Below are 18918 nucleotides of genomic sequence, written 5' to 3' on the forward strand. Positions count from 1 at the left end.
AAAAAAATCACCTCAACTATAAAGTCTGCCTCAAGACTTTAAGGATCTTGATGTCTGTGACTTATTTTCTCAAAGTTCAGAAGAAAATAAATAGACAAATAATAAAGATACAAAAAAATGTGGCAAAATATTAACACTGTTTAATCTAGATGGAAGATATTTAGATACTCATTGTTTAAGTCTTTCCGCTTTTCTGCAAGAGGGGTGGATGTTACAGAACTGTTCTACAGAGCCTACTCATAAACTAATAATATTATCACACAGGGATGGTGACAGTGTGATCTTATGAAGGAGCACTAGCTGCTACATCCAACAAACCCAACCGCGGAGTCTTCATTTGATTAAATATTTGTGTCCCACTCTTGCCGAGGCATAGAGTAGGTCTCCTTACGACTCTCATTTTCATGGGACTCTCTCCTCCAGAGAACCCCAGAAGGAGAAGGTATGTAGACTGTTACCAAAAGGATTCCATGTCCACAGCTGAAAATGGTATCCGTCACTTCCCATTGTATCTCATTGACCAGAAACCATTCAAATGGCCCCAAACTAACTTCATACAAGTCTAGGAAATATGGTCTGTCTACGTTCAGGGAAGGGAAGCAGGACAGGGCTCCTTCTAGCCAGTCTCTGACAGGAGAATACAGTCACTCCAATGTTGTCCTCTCTGCCTATGAAGGGCTCAACCTCCTTTCAATAAGGCTCCCACTCCCAGTTCCCAACAGGAACCCAAGTGCAGGGGCACAGCGTCAACTCAGTGGTTTGGCCATGGTGTCCCAGTTCTAGCTTGCTGAAGGATCAAGCTGGCAGCTTGAACGTAATTATTCCACGTTCTCAGCGCATGAGTACTTTCAACAAGTTACAACTAGGCCTAAAGAGTGCCACTGTCTCTAGATGAGACAGGGATGTTGCCACCTTTAGGAAGCGGAAGTCATTCAGATTTGGCATTCCCTCATTCAGGCCTGATGAGGGGGCGCTACCTTAAAATCCTGACTCAGAAGAAAATCTTTTATGCTTATATTCCTTAAAAGATGTTTAGCAAAGCCAAAATAGAATTCAATCTCTATTTATGAGAAAGGCAATCATTATTTGCATCCGGATCCTAACTTTCTCGTGTTTGCACAGGAGAGGAGGATGGAGTAGGGTGTCCAAACCTCCTGAAACCAGGGAGGGGGGACAGCCGGTAGGATAAGGATGAAACCAACTCAAAAATTGCACACAGGCTTATTATCTGAGGGAGTATCATTGCAGTGGAGGTGCTTTTAAGATGATCCCAAAATATAGGATTCTCCAATAAGTGACTGGGGTGGGGGGAGTGTGAAAGTATTGTGTTATGTCTTTTCATAGGCTTGCAATAGAAATATTCGACTATTCTTACAATAAAAGTATACGATTTCATATACTTAAAATATTCAATTATTTCTTACAATAGAAAAATTCAAAGAAAAATATGTGATCTGGACCATTGCAGGGCAGGAATGTATGCGTCTGTCTGACGGAAATGCCTGATAGTATTGAACAGATGAGTATAAAAAAGAAAAGCCTATAGATAACTCTTCTCCTTTACAGATGGTCTGCATTAGCACAGCAAAGGGAGGAGAATCATAAGTCTGCATTATGACTAATGTATGCAGCATATCAAGCAATGCAATCTCTCTTTAATTGTTAGTAATTCTTCTCACCAATAGCAATATGAGAGACAAAACTTTAAGACTTAATAAGCATATGTTTGTCGCACACAGAGGAATTTGAGGTCAAGGGTATATGAAACTATTAACCAAGCTTACATTTTTCTCAACATCACAGTTACAAGACAGAAGAGGGCCACCGATGGAGACAACAGCTCCATGCATTACATTGGAGCATGAGCTCTTGGTGACCACCTAGGTAGGAGGCCTTGGTTTGAGCCGTTGAACTCCAAGAGGGTTTCAAAAATCAAAAGGCAAGAATTCCTTCTATTCTTTCCTTTGAAAAGCATAAACTGGGACTATTTTGCTACAATTCAGCAATTCTTTAACTTACTAGAACAAGGGATATGTCTTTCTGGTTGGATCTGATTATAATTACACACATCCTATCTGTATCTAGTTGCACAGAAGTGAAGTGCACATTTAAAAGACCTAAGATCCCGAGTCACTGGAAACAGGGCTACTTTTACCCACCGTGAATAGGATTTAAAGTTGCAGGAGGTGCTGTTGGTGGAGCTCAATAGTAAGACATGTGTTGAGCATGCACAAGCTCTGGGTTCAATCACCAACACCCAAAACCAAACAGAACAAAAATTACAAGGATGGGTCCCTGTCCCTAATAATTATCCCATAATTCTGAAAAGCTTCACTTTTTCCATTTGCAAGAGTAGAGTTTTGTAATCCATAAATCTCTTGAAATTTGACACCAAAATGTACAATTTTTGCCTAAGCTTATGTCATTTTCTTGGAGAAAGAGTTTAGAGCTCTCACCAGATTCCCAAAAGATCCTTGAGCACACTAAAACTAAGACACTGAACATTTACTTGGTTAATAAGCTCTTCAAATGCAAATTACCCTTGGAAGGTTAGAGATGTCTTTGGCACAAATAGTTCTAGAAGGCTGGATAGTCCGTGACCAGCACCCACAGAAACTCCCACCAAGCAGAAGCCTCCCTCCAGACCAGGTGAGTGGGGCCCTGGGGTGGCACCCACACTTCTGTGTCCTCAGATGCTGCACGGTACTTGCTCCATGGTCCCTTCTCAGCAAATTTCTCAGGTTAAGAAGTTGTGGAAAAGCAGTGGGCAACTTGAGAATTAGTTCCTGAGCTTCTCAGCTCCCTTAGAACATTTAGAACTGAGTAGACAAGTTAAAAAATACAGTATGTATTTTTGTCAAATTCCTCTGTGCAATTTGACAATGACAACGCTTTAAAAATATTTTTTTAATTTCCAGATCATGTTAGAATCTTGACCTCTTGAAGAAGATCACTCAGTTGATGAATTTACATGTAAAATTATAAACTAAAGCAGAGTATTATAATTTTATTGAATTCAATCTTTTTAAAAATACATGTCAGTATCAATTTGTCACCTGTCCTCTTTTGGACTTAACTATCTTTTATTGTAAGATGACAACGATCCTAATTTTCAGGTATTAAGCTATCTTTTATTTCACAAAATCGTGGTGATAGAAGATGAATAGAAAAAGATGACGATCCAAAATTTTTTAAATTTCCCTTATTCACAAATCCAAAAGGCTAATACTGATGAATGCCAAAATGTGAACTGGCTCATCAGTTTAATTTCTATTTTCAAAAATCTTCATGTTCTAATGAAGAAAAAGGACAGAGGCAACGAGAGAATGGATAGAGAGAAGTTGGGATGTTCTGAAGTCTGGGAACACTGGGGGAGGGTAGGCATCTTTGTCCATTTTCTGATGCTGTAACAAAATACCCAAGACTGGGTAATTTATAAAGAATAGAAATTTATTTCTCACAGTTCTGGAGGCTGGGAAGTCCAAGATCAAGGTGTCAGCATCAAGGTACAGGCCTTCTTGCTGTATCCTGATATGGCAGAATGTGGGAGGGCAGGAGAGAACAAATCTGCTCCTACAAGCCCTTTTCGTAGAGGCCTCCTGACCTAAACATCTCCCATCACTGTTGCATGGAGGGTTAAGTTTCCAACACGTGAATCTGAAGAACACAGTAAGATGGCAGTTGGCATCAGAGGAACATCACGTGTGGGTTTGTAACTCTTGGACGTAGTAGGAGAGATCTGGGAGTGTGGGTACCAAAGAGAGGTGGGGAGGCCCCTCAAACAGACTCTGCTTCTTTTGTCCAGTTACCACTGACCTGTCCCGACTGTCAGAATATAACTGTGATAGTAACTGCCTAACAAACCTAAAACCAAAAATACACCACCAGTGTAACCCCACATCATGCACAACCACAAGAGGGGAAGTTATATTCCACATACGCATGAGATTTCAAAATATACTCTACTGACATGCTAACTAAAAAGAACAAATAAAATTTTTTAAAAGTAAAGTTATATAGGGGAATATACAAACACTTACTGCACCAAAGTGGAACCCATATCCTAGCTGCTGAAGTTTTTAAACTCCATGTGTGCTACTTCTATGTACACACAGTTTTCTTCCAATTAAATAATTCCTTATGGGAAAAAAATCCCTCTACTGCAAAAAATATCTTGAAGATACTGCATTTTATAAAACCTAAAGGTTGTATTCAGAAAAGATTATCTGAAATGTGTATTTATGGAGAATTCTGGAAAAAATATTTTTTTTATTTATACGACTCTATCACTCTGGGAACTCTTTAATATCTTCAGAGAAACAGAGAGATACTGCTTAAACATAGATAAGTCTAACAGAAGCAGGCAATCGTTCTCATACAGTTAACATGGGCCTGGTACAATAGCTTCATTGCAGGGAAATTCCCTGTACATATTCTTCCCACTGTTCTGAAGATGCCTCAGTCACCCATTTGCTCCTTCTACAAATATTTATGGTCCATTTCACCCCATCTAACACAACTGGCTAATATATCATGCAGCCAAACAAGGATGTTGGATCTTTAAATATCAAAGCCAATATTTATATTAAGTGGAAAATATATTTTTAAATTTCTAAAAGCCCTGGTTGCCTTTTCTTTTCTTTTTTTTTTCCCCAGAATTGTGACCATCAGTCTGATAAGGCACCACTCACCCTATGGCCTGCTGTTGAGATCTCTCTGGGCCACTTGCTGCCTTTGGTTTACAACAAAGAAAAGCTCATTGTGTACTATATAAAAGGATCTTCTAATTAAAAAAAAAAAAAAAGCTCTTACCTGTCTCAAAGGAATACTGGAAGGGAGGATGACTTAGATAATGCCTTCAAAGTTACGTTTAAATAGTGCTATGGAAATACAAGATGCTATCACTACTGTCATTATGTCATAGACAATAGTGCGACTTGTTTTTCTTGGAAAAACTAACTTTCAACAACAATAACAAAAAAAGAAATCCACAAAGCAAATATACCTAACAGACTTTTTTAGACTTAAAAATGCATGTGTGGGTAGATGGACATTTCCTTTGTATGATTCCTTCTCTTTCTTCCCCTCCAAGTTCAAGCAACCCTGTAAGACCTAAAGTTTCTACAGCCAGGGGTTGGGGGAAGAACAGAGACAAGCAATAGCAATAAATAAGCAGAAGGCATCAGAGAACAAAATTACAGAAACTTATCACCAGAAGAGACCTTTGACAGCAGGTAATTCAAACTCGTTGTTCTCTAGTGGAAGACTTAAGACTCAGGAAAGTTAAGCAACATTCCAGACATAGCACACATAGTTAGAAAAAAAGTTGTCCTAGTTCCAAACATAACCAAATGGCTGGAAGGAGAAAAAGAATTCTGCACTGCCAGTTTCAACATCAGCATAATCCCAGTGTATATGCCTCATTCTCCCGTTCACAAAGAAGGCATCCAGGCTCTGAGATTCCACAGTAGGAAAGTTACAAGGCAGGACCCTCAAGACTAATGACCTAGATATCTTTCTGACCCCAAATGCAATCCCCAGCTGAGTAACCCAGGATAAATAATCTCTGCAAGGGTAATTTCCCTAACTGGAAAAATATTGGCAGGACCTACCCACCACAGAATTGAGAAGATTATATGAGATACTACCTAGGCTGTGTTTAGCCGTGTAGAATGATAATTGTTGCTTTTAATGTCCCTAGATAACAAAATGAAGTGAGAAAATGCATATAAAATGCATATGAACATCACAATGTCTGACATTATAATAAGTACTCAACAAATACTGGGAGTATTATTGCTTCAGACTCCTGTGTAAGCGTTGATGTAACAAGTATTTGTTGAGCTCTTTCTAGACAGAGGAACTGTGCTCTGTCCCGGGGATTCCACTCCCTGGTTTCTACTTGCTTCCATTCAAATGGAAGAGACAGACATGCAGTCAAGGGAGTGCTTTATGTCAAGGTTGGGCAAATGAAGCCCACAGGTCAGACCCATGTCTATCTTCATATTGCCTATAAGCTAAGAATGGTTTTTAGGTTTTCAAATTTTTGAGAAAAAATAAATAAAAAAGAATCTTTTGTGGCTCATGAAAAGTGTATATGAAACCCAAATTCCAGCATCCATAATTAAATTTTATTGGCGCATAGCCACACACAGTCATTTACATATTGTCTATGACCGCTTACGGCCCATAACAGCCAAGTTGAATAGTTGCAGCAGAGACCATATGGCCAGCAAAACCCAAAATGTTTACTATCTGGCCCTTTGCAGAATAATTTGCCAACGCATGTCTTACGTCTTGGTAGATATTACCATACAGATGCACACTGAGGGGTGCTAAAGAAGCATAGGGAGTGGGGGACACCTAACCCTGCCTGGCAACCTGGGGGGCACCACCTAGGAGCAAAGCCTAAGAGGATGAGTAGGAAACGGAAAAGGGGACGTGATGTGTGAAGACCCAGAACACGGCAGAGCAGGAGGGGATCTGGGAAAACAGCAAGACGCTGAGGGCTTGTTCGAAGCTAACCTTGGCCTCATTGTCCTAGCAACATCCATGAGTGTTATCATGTGTACTTCTGGTTTTCAACTGTCTACCAAGCCCCAAGAGTTTGTCCTCAAATGCCAAATCAGTTATCTTCTCTCAGAAAAAAAAAAAAAAACATCACACAGAACTTTTGATCCCTCTGAGCTTTTCAAGTTTCTGATGAATACGAGATGCAATGGCCTCATTACGAATATGCTCCTCCTTGTGTCCATGCCCAGTTTCATTATCCTGTGTCTTGGGAATAATCTGTAGCTGTGAATCATTCTCATTGCAAGTGTTAAAATCGTACTTGGCTGTGAAGTTTTAAGGAGCCCCAAGACATGTGTTATGGTTTGGATATGAGGTGCCCCCCAAAAGCTCATGTGTGAAAAAATGCAAGACCATTCAGAGGTGAAATGATTGAGTTCAGAGAGCCTTAACCCAATCAGTGAATTAATCCCCGACACCATTAATTGAGTGGCAACTGAAGGTGGGTAGGGGGTTGCTTGAGGAGTCGTGTCATTTGGGGCATGGCCTTTGGGGTATATATTTCATATCTGGTAAGTGGGGTCTCTCTCTGCTTTCTGATCATCATGTGAGCCACTTCCCTCCACCACATTCTTCTATCCTGATGTCACCTCAAACCCCAAGAAAGGAGCCAGCTGTCTATGAACTGAGACTTCTGAAACCTTGAGTCCCCAAATAAGCTTTTCCTCCTCTATAATTGTTCTGGTCAGGTCTTTTAGTCACAGCAGCAGAAAAGCTACCAAAACAACACCCAATCTGTGGATAAGAGAAACCAGAGGAAAAAGAAAACCAGCAAGACGAGGCAGGACTTAGCAGGCAGCATCCGAGCAACACCTGGAGACATAAGAACAGCTGGCCAAAGGACGGACGCTGTCTTCTGATGCCTAAGCTAGAAGATGAACTGACAATCGAAAGATCTACTTGAAATTTGGGACATGGAGGAGAAGCAAACGGCAAGTGCCTAGGTGACTTCAGTGGTGGGGACCTGTGACACAGCCCTGGTTTCAACATGTCCATGGGAAGCCCTCTTCTTTCAACTTCAGAGGCTGCCACATACTTGAAGTCACATAACAGAAGCTAAAAAAGACCAAATACAAATGTGGAATACTTATATACTTATTATCCTCCTTGGAGAAAAGGAGGATAATACGTCCCTGAAATGCCTCCTCTAACCCCAAGTCAAGTCAAGGGGACAATGAGAGTGACTTTGGGCTGAAATGTCCAGGTAAATATCATCTCAAAGAACACTGGCTTTCTGTCACATCTGCTGGGGGTTTGGGCAAGTCAGGCTATCAGTTGAAAGCGGCTTTCTTGCATGTGTGCCAAGTTCCTTGAGAAGCTGGTCATACGGTGGGACACAGTGGGCTAAGGTAATGAGGTCACTGCTTCTGCAAACTAGTATCCTAACCTATAAAACCTCGCCATGGTAACTGGTGCAGAATTGAGGGCACTGTGGGGAGGGTGTGCCAGTCATCTAGCCGGTCACCACTGCACAAGGGCTGGAGATGCTTTTTTGTGAAATAACATCATGAAGGATAGGATGCTGCATTTCTTAGCAAAGCACTGTGAGGGACCAAACTGCTGTCTGTCCAGCCTGTCACCACGGGACCTTCCCTGGAAGCATTTTTTTCAGCAAACCTTAGGCCTTGCACACTGTCTTTGGGTACTTTCTTTGTCTCTCAGCAACCTATCCCATTGTCGTGGCACAACTGAGCTATGGACAGTTCCCACGTGCTCACACAAGTACCAGTTTACTTTCTCCTCTCTCATTTGGCAAGGCCAGTTAACCATCAGGCAACTGCCCCGGGCAGCTCAGTCCTTCAACTTGCATACATGCATCATCGCAATTCCCCCCAGCTCTGCTAGGCACCCCCAGTGCAGCCTGGAGCATTATTTAATTCTTCCAGCCAATTATTATTCCTCCAACAACATAGTGAGTGAGTTCCTCAGTGAGGTGTGCACGTGCCAAGTCCTGGTGAGACTCTAAGGAACAAAACAGAAACGGCCCCTGCTCTCCTAAAGCTCTCTTTCTAAGAGGGAAAACAGATGTGAGAGTCAATGAACTGAATTCTCCAGGATGGTAGAGTCATGCCGCCTACCAGAGCCAGAGTGGTCAGTGGTCTACAGTGAGGAGGGAAGAGAAATGGACACTCCCTTCATGGACAGTTCCTTGGGGACCCCTATGCAGCATGATTTGTGTCCTCTCTTTGGTAGTGTGGTTAAACAAATCTGCCTTTTTCTCACAGCTATGAGGGCAAAAATCTATGCCACGGAGACAATGCAAGCCCCAAACAGCATGCAGGGCTCAGATCATGAAGGATAGGATGCTGCATTTCTTAGCAAAGTGCTGTGAGGGACCAAGCTGCTGTCTGTCCAGCCTGTCACCACTGGACCTTCCTTGTAAGCACTTTTCAATAAATCTTAGGTCTTGCACACTGTCCTTGGGTATTTTCTTTGGTCTCTCAGCAACCTATCCCATTGTTATAGCACAACTGGGCTGTGGACAGTACCCACGTGATCACACAAGTATCAGTTTACTGCTCCCAAGTCAATCTCTTCCCCTGGCTCCCCATTACTTCAATGGCTGCCCTCCCAGAATCCTCCTCAGTGTGCTGATAGACTTCCTTGGGCATCTTCACCAGGGCAGCAGAGATGCCTAGACATGCCTGCACAACAGCAGGGGATGTCACAAGTGTTATATCCTGGGAGCTACACAGCCCCTGAGAAAATGTCCTTCGATTCATCCAGCTCCTGGTTCATTAGCTATGCTGGACATGCCTGAATGGCACTTAGAAGCAAACCAGTCTCCCAGCTACCGGCATATACAAATAATACTTACGGAGTGACCCTGGATGCAAAGAAATTGTGCAGTTTGGATTGCTGAGATCAAAATTGAATCTGCACCGCATATATCATCCCCCAACCAATATTCTCACCATAAATCAAGCTCTAGCACTTTGTAGAAGTGCTTTCAGGTACAAAGTACCTCCTCGGTTATGTTCTTCACCCCAAAACAGTGCATTTTCTTAAATACAGAGCCAAAGGCAGCAGACCACTCAACTAAATAAGAAAATGCTCTTAATGCAACAAATATTCTCCATGCTACCTAGCTCCAATAAAAATCAGAGTGAAAATATATTTCCTCTGCCCTCAATAAAAAGAATGTGCGCAAGTCTAAAAAAAGCTGAGGGGCCCCACTTATAACATCTCTTACAAAGACAATCAAACAAACTACGTGCTCTTCATAAAGAATTTGCAGGGTGTAGAGTGCGTGACTAGCATGCATGAGGCTCTGGGTTCCATACCCAGTAAAGCATCCATGTGCTCACACAGACACAACACACACACACACACACACACACACACACACACAAGACTACACGAGTCATATGGTTGGTTATTTCAGTATTTATGTGTACGTCAAAAGTATACATGACCTTATACGATAAATAAGATTGCACTAAACAAACAGTAAAAAGTCTGTGCCCTAAGGACCTTTACAATCAAAGGTAAAAATAAAACAAGAAGGATACATCCAGCTGAAGCCCTGGGTAAACACTTCACCCACATGTGGGCTGCCCCAGGTTGGAAAGGCCATCATGGCAGAAAAAGGAGTGTGGGAAAGAGAGAGGAAGACAGTGCTGGGCTGGACAGTGCCGAGTTTGTTGTCTCCCCCCGGCTCCATCAGCTGGACCAACCATGTTCAACAGGAACTTCCTACACAGAGACCACAGTGGAGGGCGCTGGTTTCCGGTGGTGGCTCAGGGTACCTCTCTGAGATGAGATCCTCCAGGTTCTGGCCCTGATGGGGTGTGCAGTTTGGATCTCCTCTTAAGCCCTGGTTCCTCATCTGTAAGAGGTGGTAACAACAGTAATATAACTTGGGCCACAGGTTCTCAAGAAGATTAGATGAAACAATAAGAAATGATAGTGCTGATATCATTTTCAAAGTCCTAAGTAAATTTAATCTACTATTTTCTTAAAGGAAAATGTTTGTCCCCAACTTGAAAAACAAAGGAAGTAGCAGAATGTGTGGTGAGTGAAGGACATGATACCACAGAAGTTCTTAGAATCCGCAGTAACACATTATAGGGACCCTGGGGCAATTTCTTCATTGAAAACAAAAATATTAGACTACACTGTGTTGGACTCACCTAAAGCTCCTTTATATCCTTAAAATCATTCCATGGTTGAATTTAAAACCCTAAGTTCCTACATAAATCACATTTCTTGCCAAAACACCAAGCACCATATGGGCTCTCTTGCTCTCTGTAAGCTAGGTTCAGTGTCACCATCAATCAAATTATGTCTCCCAAGACACGGCTGACAAATTTAGACTAGGTTGTGTGTGTTTGTCCTGATTCCTGACAAAGGATACGAGGAAGGATCGATTCCTTTCTTATAGCTCTACATCTGTCCCCACAGCCGCAGGGTCCTTTTGTTCTGAGGGTCCCATGACTTTGGCACTTTTCAGGGAAGAAACAGCTTCCAAGACTTTATACCTCTGGAAAAAAAATCCTGAAGGCCTGTATTCCCTTTCCCCTGGCCACCTGAGTCCCTTTGAACATAGCTCCAGTTTACTTCATGAGGTTTCCCAAATCTGGTAGCCCTGGAAGAAAAAATGCAATGTTGACTCTGAACAATAAAAATGTTATTGGAACTACATTAATTACAGAAAAAGCAACCGAGGAACAGCATCTTCTCAAGGAACTGCTCAGAGGTTGGCGGGTGATTTCCAAAGCCCAGCGTTGTGGTTCCAAGTGGCATCACATAACATTTCGAAATCTCTCTCCCTTCATATTTCTCATAACCATCAATGCAGAACCCCTGCTTTTTAAATGAGAGTTAGATATCATTTCATTTCCTTAGTGTTCCACGAGCATTTTGAAATCCTGTAACAAAGGGTGATATGAAACGGATATGGGAGATTTACCTAAAATTGTGTTTAGCAATCGTGCTGCTTAGGGAAATCCCCCCTGTACTTGATGGGACATGATCTATTTATGTGACAATAGACAGCAGCCACAAGAAACGATGGTGAGTGATTACCTAAGCTGCAGGTATTAATGCTGTCCTCATCTCCCTTTCGCCTGGCCACCTGAGTCCCTCTGAACATAGCTCATTTCTATGAAATCCACATCCCTTCCGTTGAATGAGCTGTTTCTCTCACATATAAATTAAATTAAATTTTCTTACAGTGACAGTCAGTACACCAACACAGAGAAGACCAACTCTGCATGCCCCCGTTGTGCTTAGAAGGATACATGTTGATTTCTGTTTCCTTTCAGTTGCTGAAAAGCAGCTCCAATTTTGAAATACAATCCAGAAAATAAGAAAAGCAGTTCTCATACAGTATTTAATCACAGTGGTAGGCTGATTAGATGGCATCATCTTGGTAGAAGAACACAGATTTAATTCAGAAAATCTGGGTTCCAATCCTAGCTCCACCATTTATGACTAAGTGTCTGAGACCCAGTCACTCATCTGTAGATGAGAGATGGGATAACCTTCTCTCAGGAACATTATGAAGACTAAATAAAGTAATCTAGGCCAAAAGAAGAGAGTTGGGAAAAACATTAGCTGTGATTTTGTAATCAAGGCCACCTCAAATCCTCCATGGAAAGAGAGAGAATGACTAAACACAGAGAGACAATAAATGACAGGTGATAGATAGAGATGATAGATGTAGATAGATGATAGATAGATCTTATAACTAGTAATAATAATTACTCATATGTATGCATATAATATTTTATCATTGCAAACTGAACTTCAGAAGTTATGGGGTATCCAGACAGAAAATAGGACGATGGGTTGGTAGGATGGAGAAATGGGAGTTACTGTTTTGAGGTAGAATTTTAAGTTTTTTGTTTGTTTGTTTGTTTGGGGATTTTAAATTTTTTTTTTAGTTGTTGATAGACCTTTATTTATTTATTTATTTTATGTATTCATATGTGGTGCTGAGAACCAAACCCAATGCCTCACACATGCCAGGCAAGTGTGCTACCACTGAGCCCTGGCCCTAGCCCAGAATTTCAGTTTTAAAAAAGATTAAAAGAGTTATGGAGATGGATGGTGGTGATGGTTGCATAATATTATGAACATAATTAAGACCAAAGAACTATACACTTAAAATGGTTAAGATAGTGATTTTATGTCATATGTCTTTTAACACAATTTTTTAAATGGGAAGGAAAATCTCAGGATCTCTGCATACATTTGCACTAAGCGTGGCCTGTGTCAGGTCATTCCTCCAGCCAAGAGGGGGGCGGGGAGATCAGCCTGCCCTTTGCTCACAGGCACATGCCGGCACAGGGCTGTGTATGCCTGGAAGCAGGAGCACCTGTTTCTAATTTATACAAAGTCCTATGGACCAGCTGTGTATATGATCAGAATTATTGCATTAAATCCTCAGAGAATTCTCAAAGGTATTATTGCCCTACTCTTACAAATCAGAAAACTGGACCCAAAGACCTAAAATAAATCATCCAAGGGATTGAAACCTGAATCAAAGTATTTCGTTACCTAGACCAATGCAGTGTCATTACGCAGCCAAAACCCAGGAGCAAAAGAGCTCTCAAGCAACTGTTGAGCGGACTGATACAGAGCCAGGCAAGACAAGACGGAGACAACCCCAGAGGTCACGTGACCCGCTCCTGGCATTTCTAGCAACAGACCCTGAATCCTCAAAAGCAAGATATAGGTCAAGAACTTAGTCACAGACCGGGACAGACATGCCCAAACTCTGTCACATATATAGCACAAAACATCCAGTTCTTCCATAAAAATACTTTTAATATAAGAAGAAAAATAGATAAACACAATAAAATATTAAGAAGCTAAGACAGAAACACAAAACAGATGTGTCTTGCTAAATTGTGTCTCTAAGCTGATGGAGGCTCCAGATAAAGCTCGTCAAGATGGAGTGGGGGGGGGGGGGGTCGGCGCGGGCCAGTCAGACTGGACAGGCCTTGGGAGTTGGGAGGGTGGCCCCCAGGTCTGCATCTAAGAGCTCTTGGCAGTGAATCTGTCTGGTACGGGTCACCAGGGAAGGGACGGGCAGATATAGCATCTACGTCTTGCAGGTGGAAATGAGCTGAAAAGACCCAAGTTGAAGTGTGAGCAGAGCAGATAAAATCCTGCAAACTGAAGAAATGCATATTAATGACCCACTGATGAAGGCAAATGATGAGAGATCCAGGCAGGGAGACAACCAGGAACAGCCTGCCAGCCAGAGGGGAGTCTGAACCAGGAGCAGGAAAAGGTGCACAGTGAGCTCTGACTCCTCTCGTGGATGGACTCGTTTTATTTAAAGAACCAAGGTCAAAAGGGACAGGAAGATCTAAACCCCAGGGCTCCGGAAGGCCAGCGGGTGAGCCATGGAAATATGCATATGGATAAAAATTCAGCTCAATGCTACAAGAGTCCGGTAGCTCTAAATGGGGTCCTCAAAAACCAAGATAAGTGGAGCCAAGAAGCTGAAAAATCATAGAAACTTATACTAAAGGGAAATCTAGGGCACAGCAGAGTGGCCACAGTCACTCATTTATTCGTTCAACAAACTTAACTGGGTGTCCATTAATAATACATATAGCAATAGTAGCAGCAGCTAAGGCTTATGTGGCTTCTATCTCATGCTCCATGTCCTAGGGACTTTAAAATCACTTAACCCTCACTTCCCTATGAAGTAGTAACTCCTCTTATCCCTATTTTGTGTAGGAGAAACTGAGGCACGGAGAGGGTGAACAGTTTGCCTGAGATCATTCAGCTAATGAGTGGCCTGAGCATGATTCAGGCCCCACTCTGCACACACTCCCTGAGCTAGGAGAATGACCTGCTGTGTTCTGCTCCTCTGCCAGCTCTTAAAAGGCCTGGCTTCCTTTTTCTAAACAATTTTGCCATCCGCAGAAGTTCTGGAACGGCAATAAAGAGGAACAGGGAGAAGTAGGTCCCAAGAAATCTTTCCATCAATCAGTCTCCTTACCCTCAGCTGAGTCCCATATAAGAAAAGCTTACCAAGTTACAGGAACCTAACCATGGCGTTAATTTACGGGAAAGGAAAGAATCAGTCCTCCCAAACATTCTTCCAGCTTCTAATGATAGAGTGGAATTATGCCTCTGTTACCTGAAATCCTTGATGAAAGAAAAAAATAGTCTAGGGCATCCTATAGTTTGCCATTAGATAAATGTAAGCCTCTGCTAGGAAACTGTTCAAACTTTGTTTAGCATATTCTCTGGGAAAGCGAAATGACCTTCAAGAAGAAACTCTGAAAATGTGTCTGCATTGAAGATAATTTATGAGCAGCGCACACGGTAAGAGGCGCCTAAGGGCAGCGTGATGGCAAAAACAAACGGGAAATTCAGCGATGTTCAAGGCACTGTACGAGCCCCGCCTGACGGTTAAGTGAGGGGGCTGCAGCTTCTGCCTCTGGCCTGGATTGAGAGCCCTTGAAGAAGGAGCCGTGGAGCCCCACGTGGTGGCATGAGGACGTGGTAAATGACAGTTTGCTGCAGGTTTTCTGGTTGTTTTGTTGCTGTTGTTGTTTGCTTACTTGCTTTTTTTGTTGGTGGCGTTTTTATTGATATTTGCTGTACAGGGGATGGAGCCCAGGGCCGCCTGCATGCTGAGCAAGTACTCTCCACCACTAAGCTACACCCCAGCCTTTTTTTTTTTTTTTTTTTTTAAAGACAGGGTCTCGCTAAGCTGCTGAGACTAGCCTCAAACTTGCGATCCTCCTGCCTCAGCCTCCCAAGTCTCTGGGATTATAGGTATGCACCATTGTGCCCAGTGGTTTGCCACAGTTTTTCAGCTCCCTTTGAATCAACCATTGCACTTGTCTATGGTCACAAAACAAATCACCCTACAACATGAGGGCTTAAAGCAACAAACCAAACTTGTTCCTGCTCATAGTTCTGCAATTAGGTCCCTTCTCTTCATCTTCACCACATTGTCTCCAGCATAGCAGCTGCTGAGTGGACACACAGTTTGCATGTCAGCTCAGGGCTATGTCTCAAGAAGAGAGCTGGAGGGTGCTGTATGGCCTCCTGTGATTTCACCTCCTATGCTTTCATGTCTTGTGATTTCGCCTCTTGTGATTTCATTGGTGCTTGGTGCTATGATTTATTAAAAGTATTCTTCTTTCTTTGTCAGTGATAGATTTTGGGGTATGGACAACAAAATCAGTACTTTCTATGTACCTGGGGGAACTATAAAAATCACATCATTGTTTTCACAAAATAATTAAAGGCTATAAAATACCATCAGCTGAGCCTGGTTCTAGGTTCTAGAATAATAATCCAAACTCCAGGAAATCTGAATTACACACCAGGACATCACCTATATGCATGAGGAAGTCATCTCAGCTTATCTTTTTTCAGTTGTGGTAAAGTGTACATGGATAAAAATAGCATTTTAACTATTTTTAAGTGTACGGTTCAGTGGCATTAGGTATATTCACTTTGTTACGCAGCTGTCACCACAGTTCATGTCCAGAACCTCTTCACCATGCCCAGTGTAAACTCTACACCTCTCCCCGCTCCAGCCCCTAGTAACCACTATTGCATATTCTGCTTCTAGAAATTTAACTATTCTAAGTAACTCAGATAAGTAGAATCATACAATGTTTGTCTTTTTGTGTCTGGGTGGTTTTACTGAGCAAAATATTCGCAAGCGTAGTATTAAATTTTCATTCCTTTTTAAGGTTGGATGACATCCATTGTACGTACAGAACAGTTCATGTACATGTACTTATAGAACAGTTCATGCTGGGTGTTTGAGTCGTCCTCACGTTTTGGCTATTGTGAACAATGCTCCTGAGAACACAGGGGTGCAAATATGTCTTCTGAGTCCCTGCTTTCAATTCTTTGGGCTATATAACCAGAAGTGAAATTGTTTTCATCAATACAAGAAGTCAGGGATTGCTCCTAAAACTGTGGTAAGCACCGCTGACAGGCTGACCCCCTTGACCGTGAGGACCCCCAGTGCTGCCTGCTGCCCGCCCTCCCTGCTGGCTCTCCACACCCAACCTTGCCTCAGTGCTGCACCCGTCCCCCCAACTTCTCACTCCCCGTCTCTCCTCTGGAGCTCTGTCAGGAGACCTGTTTTGTCTTCCATCTCTGGCCTCAATTCCCCACCACCCACCGCCAAGCGAGAGCCTGGTAAGTGCTGAGTGAGTGGAAATTGGATTAACTGAACTGGGACAGTCATCAATCACCTCGTGGAAAAGGTGATCCAGATGGTTATCAGCTGGTTGTGAAAACCTTTTCTAAGACATGAACCTGGACTATAATGCGGGGAGGTAGGAAAATCGTAGGATGAATGTGAACTTTCCTAGCCTTGGAGGGCCCTGAAGAGGACTGTTTTGCTCGGATGTAATGCACAGGGAGACTGAGGTTCTTGAAAGGCCTACAGTCCAGGAACACATGCACATGCGCCCTTTCTGACCCAATGACTGTGCATCCAAATAGACACACCAGGGTATTTTAAGACAATAATGGTCTAAGTATCTAATAAATAGCTAATATTCTAAAATGCTGGATGTAGTGAAAAGTTAATAGCCATAATGTATCTGACCAACTTCTAAGTATGAACGTAAAATGATTTTTGTACATCAGTAAATCCCAAATCTTATTCCAACTAGTTCTCCCCCTTCTCATTGATCCCGCGTTCTCTTGGGTTGAGTCAGTCCTTTATTCAATATCCGCCTCCTCTGATCTCTAACCCTTCCTCTGCCTTATGTGCTCTTCCTGTCATTGACTGCCACCGGATGTGCCACGGATTTGGTCCTTCCTTTGTTTATTTTCTGTCCCTCTCTTTAGAAGACACACTCTTTGACAGAGAAAGACTTTTTCCTCTGCCAAGAACAGCATCTAAAACAGCACTATTGAATAGCAACGCAATAAATAATCATTAAATGAGTCTACAGACGAAGTTAAATTTAAATATCAAAAACTAAATTGTACTCACACCACAAAGCAATATGTGTATGCAAATCTAACGTGTGTATACGTATACACACTCTTCACACTCACACATAGGGCTACGGTTTGAATGACTACTATGATTTCCAAAGTTCACATGTGCACACTTGATGACAATGCGATGGCATTGAGAAGTGCCATGAGAAGAAGTCCTTTAGTGACTGAGTCATGAGGGCAGGACCCTTACAGAAGGGCTGAGGGGGGAGTTGGCCCCACCCTGCCCTTCCACCACAGGAGGGCACAGAGCTCTCCCCTCTTCCACGCTCCACCACGTGAGGACGGAGCAGACAGCAGCCCCCACTGGAGGTACCTTGATTTTGAACTTCTCAGTTCCCAGGACTCCGAGGAAATAAAAGTCTGTTCTTCATAAACTACCCAGCCTGTGGTTCTCTGTTTTGCAGCCTAAACGGACTGAACCACAGGTGCACACGTAGAAAATGGTCACACCAACCTTGGCAGCAGCACAGATACTATGACACGGGGATTATGGCTTTTTCCTGTGTTCTAAATGTTCTCCATCACTTCTGCGGGTGCTCTGTGTAGCCAGGCAGGGTGCTGTGTGGCTGCCAAGGACGCTCACTATGGTCTAGAATCCTTTCCTCAATTTGATTTGCTTTACAACCCAAGAGTGACTCGTTCCTCTGAGGATAGAATCACATTAACTCATCTTATTTATAAAAGAAAAATATACATCTTTAAAATAAAAAAAATGTGATTCGCAAGGGGATTGGATGTTTACGGGGAGCTCAGTTGTAACCCGTTTATTTAGTGGTCATGGATCAGATCAACAGCACTCAGCTTTGGGGCCTGGTGGTATGTAGCCACAAAAGACTCTTCCTGTCCCCAGACAAGGGACGTGTGCAGGCCAGGAGAACTTCCCCGGGTCACAGTGCATTCATGATTTCAGAACTTTGTGACTTTGCTAACTGCCATCACTGACTATCTACTTCCTCTTCTGATTGACAAGTTAGGTTCTTAGGACATGAATTCAAAGTAACTCATAATAGCTTTGGTCATGCTAATACAGCTAATTTGACATTTTGGCTTCCTGCTTCTGGACTTCTGCAACATTTGTATTTAAGAGATGATTTACATATATCTAAAGTCATCATTATGCTTTTATTTTCTAGATAATTCCCAGAGACTCAGGGTACCTTGTTTTCACAGTTGCCTACACTAAAATTACAAATAATAATAATAATAATAATAATAATAATAATAATAACAAATTTCTAAAGTCAGGAATGTAAATGACCCATATTAGAAAAAGTATCCTTTTTTAATCATGTTTTAAAAAATGTAAATGCTTTACAACTTGTAACAGGGCCCCAGCTGGAATCTAAATTGTGCTCACCTCAAATTTAGTGTATCTGGACATTGAAAAGGACA

At 42.3% G+C, this 18918-nt stretch overlaps 1 long non-coding RNA gene across 1 annotated transcript; it reads right to left on the reverse strand.

Moving 5' to 3' along the window:
* Positions 1 to 9941: 9941 nt before the first annotated feature.
* On the reverse strand, positions 9942 to 12492 carry LOC125619347. Its single transcript, XR_007350847.1, has 2 exons — positions 11052 to 12492; positions 9942 to 10399 (listed from the first exon to the last, which is right to left on the reverse strand). It is a non-coding gene; the product is annotated as an uncharacterized LOC125619347 (long non-coding RNA).
* Between the last annotated feature and the right edge of the window lie 6426 nt (positions 12493 to 18918).

The sequence above is a fragment of the Marmota marmota genome, unplaced genomic scaffold (assembly GCF_001458135.2).
Source record: "Marmota marmota marmota unplaced genomic scaffold, marMar, whole genome shotgun sequence".
Taxonomy (NCBI): domain Eukaryota; kingdom Metazoa; phylum Chordata; class Mammalia; order Rodentia; family Sciuridae; genus Marmota; species Marmota marmota.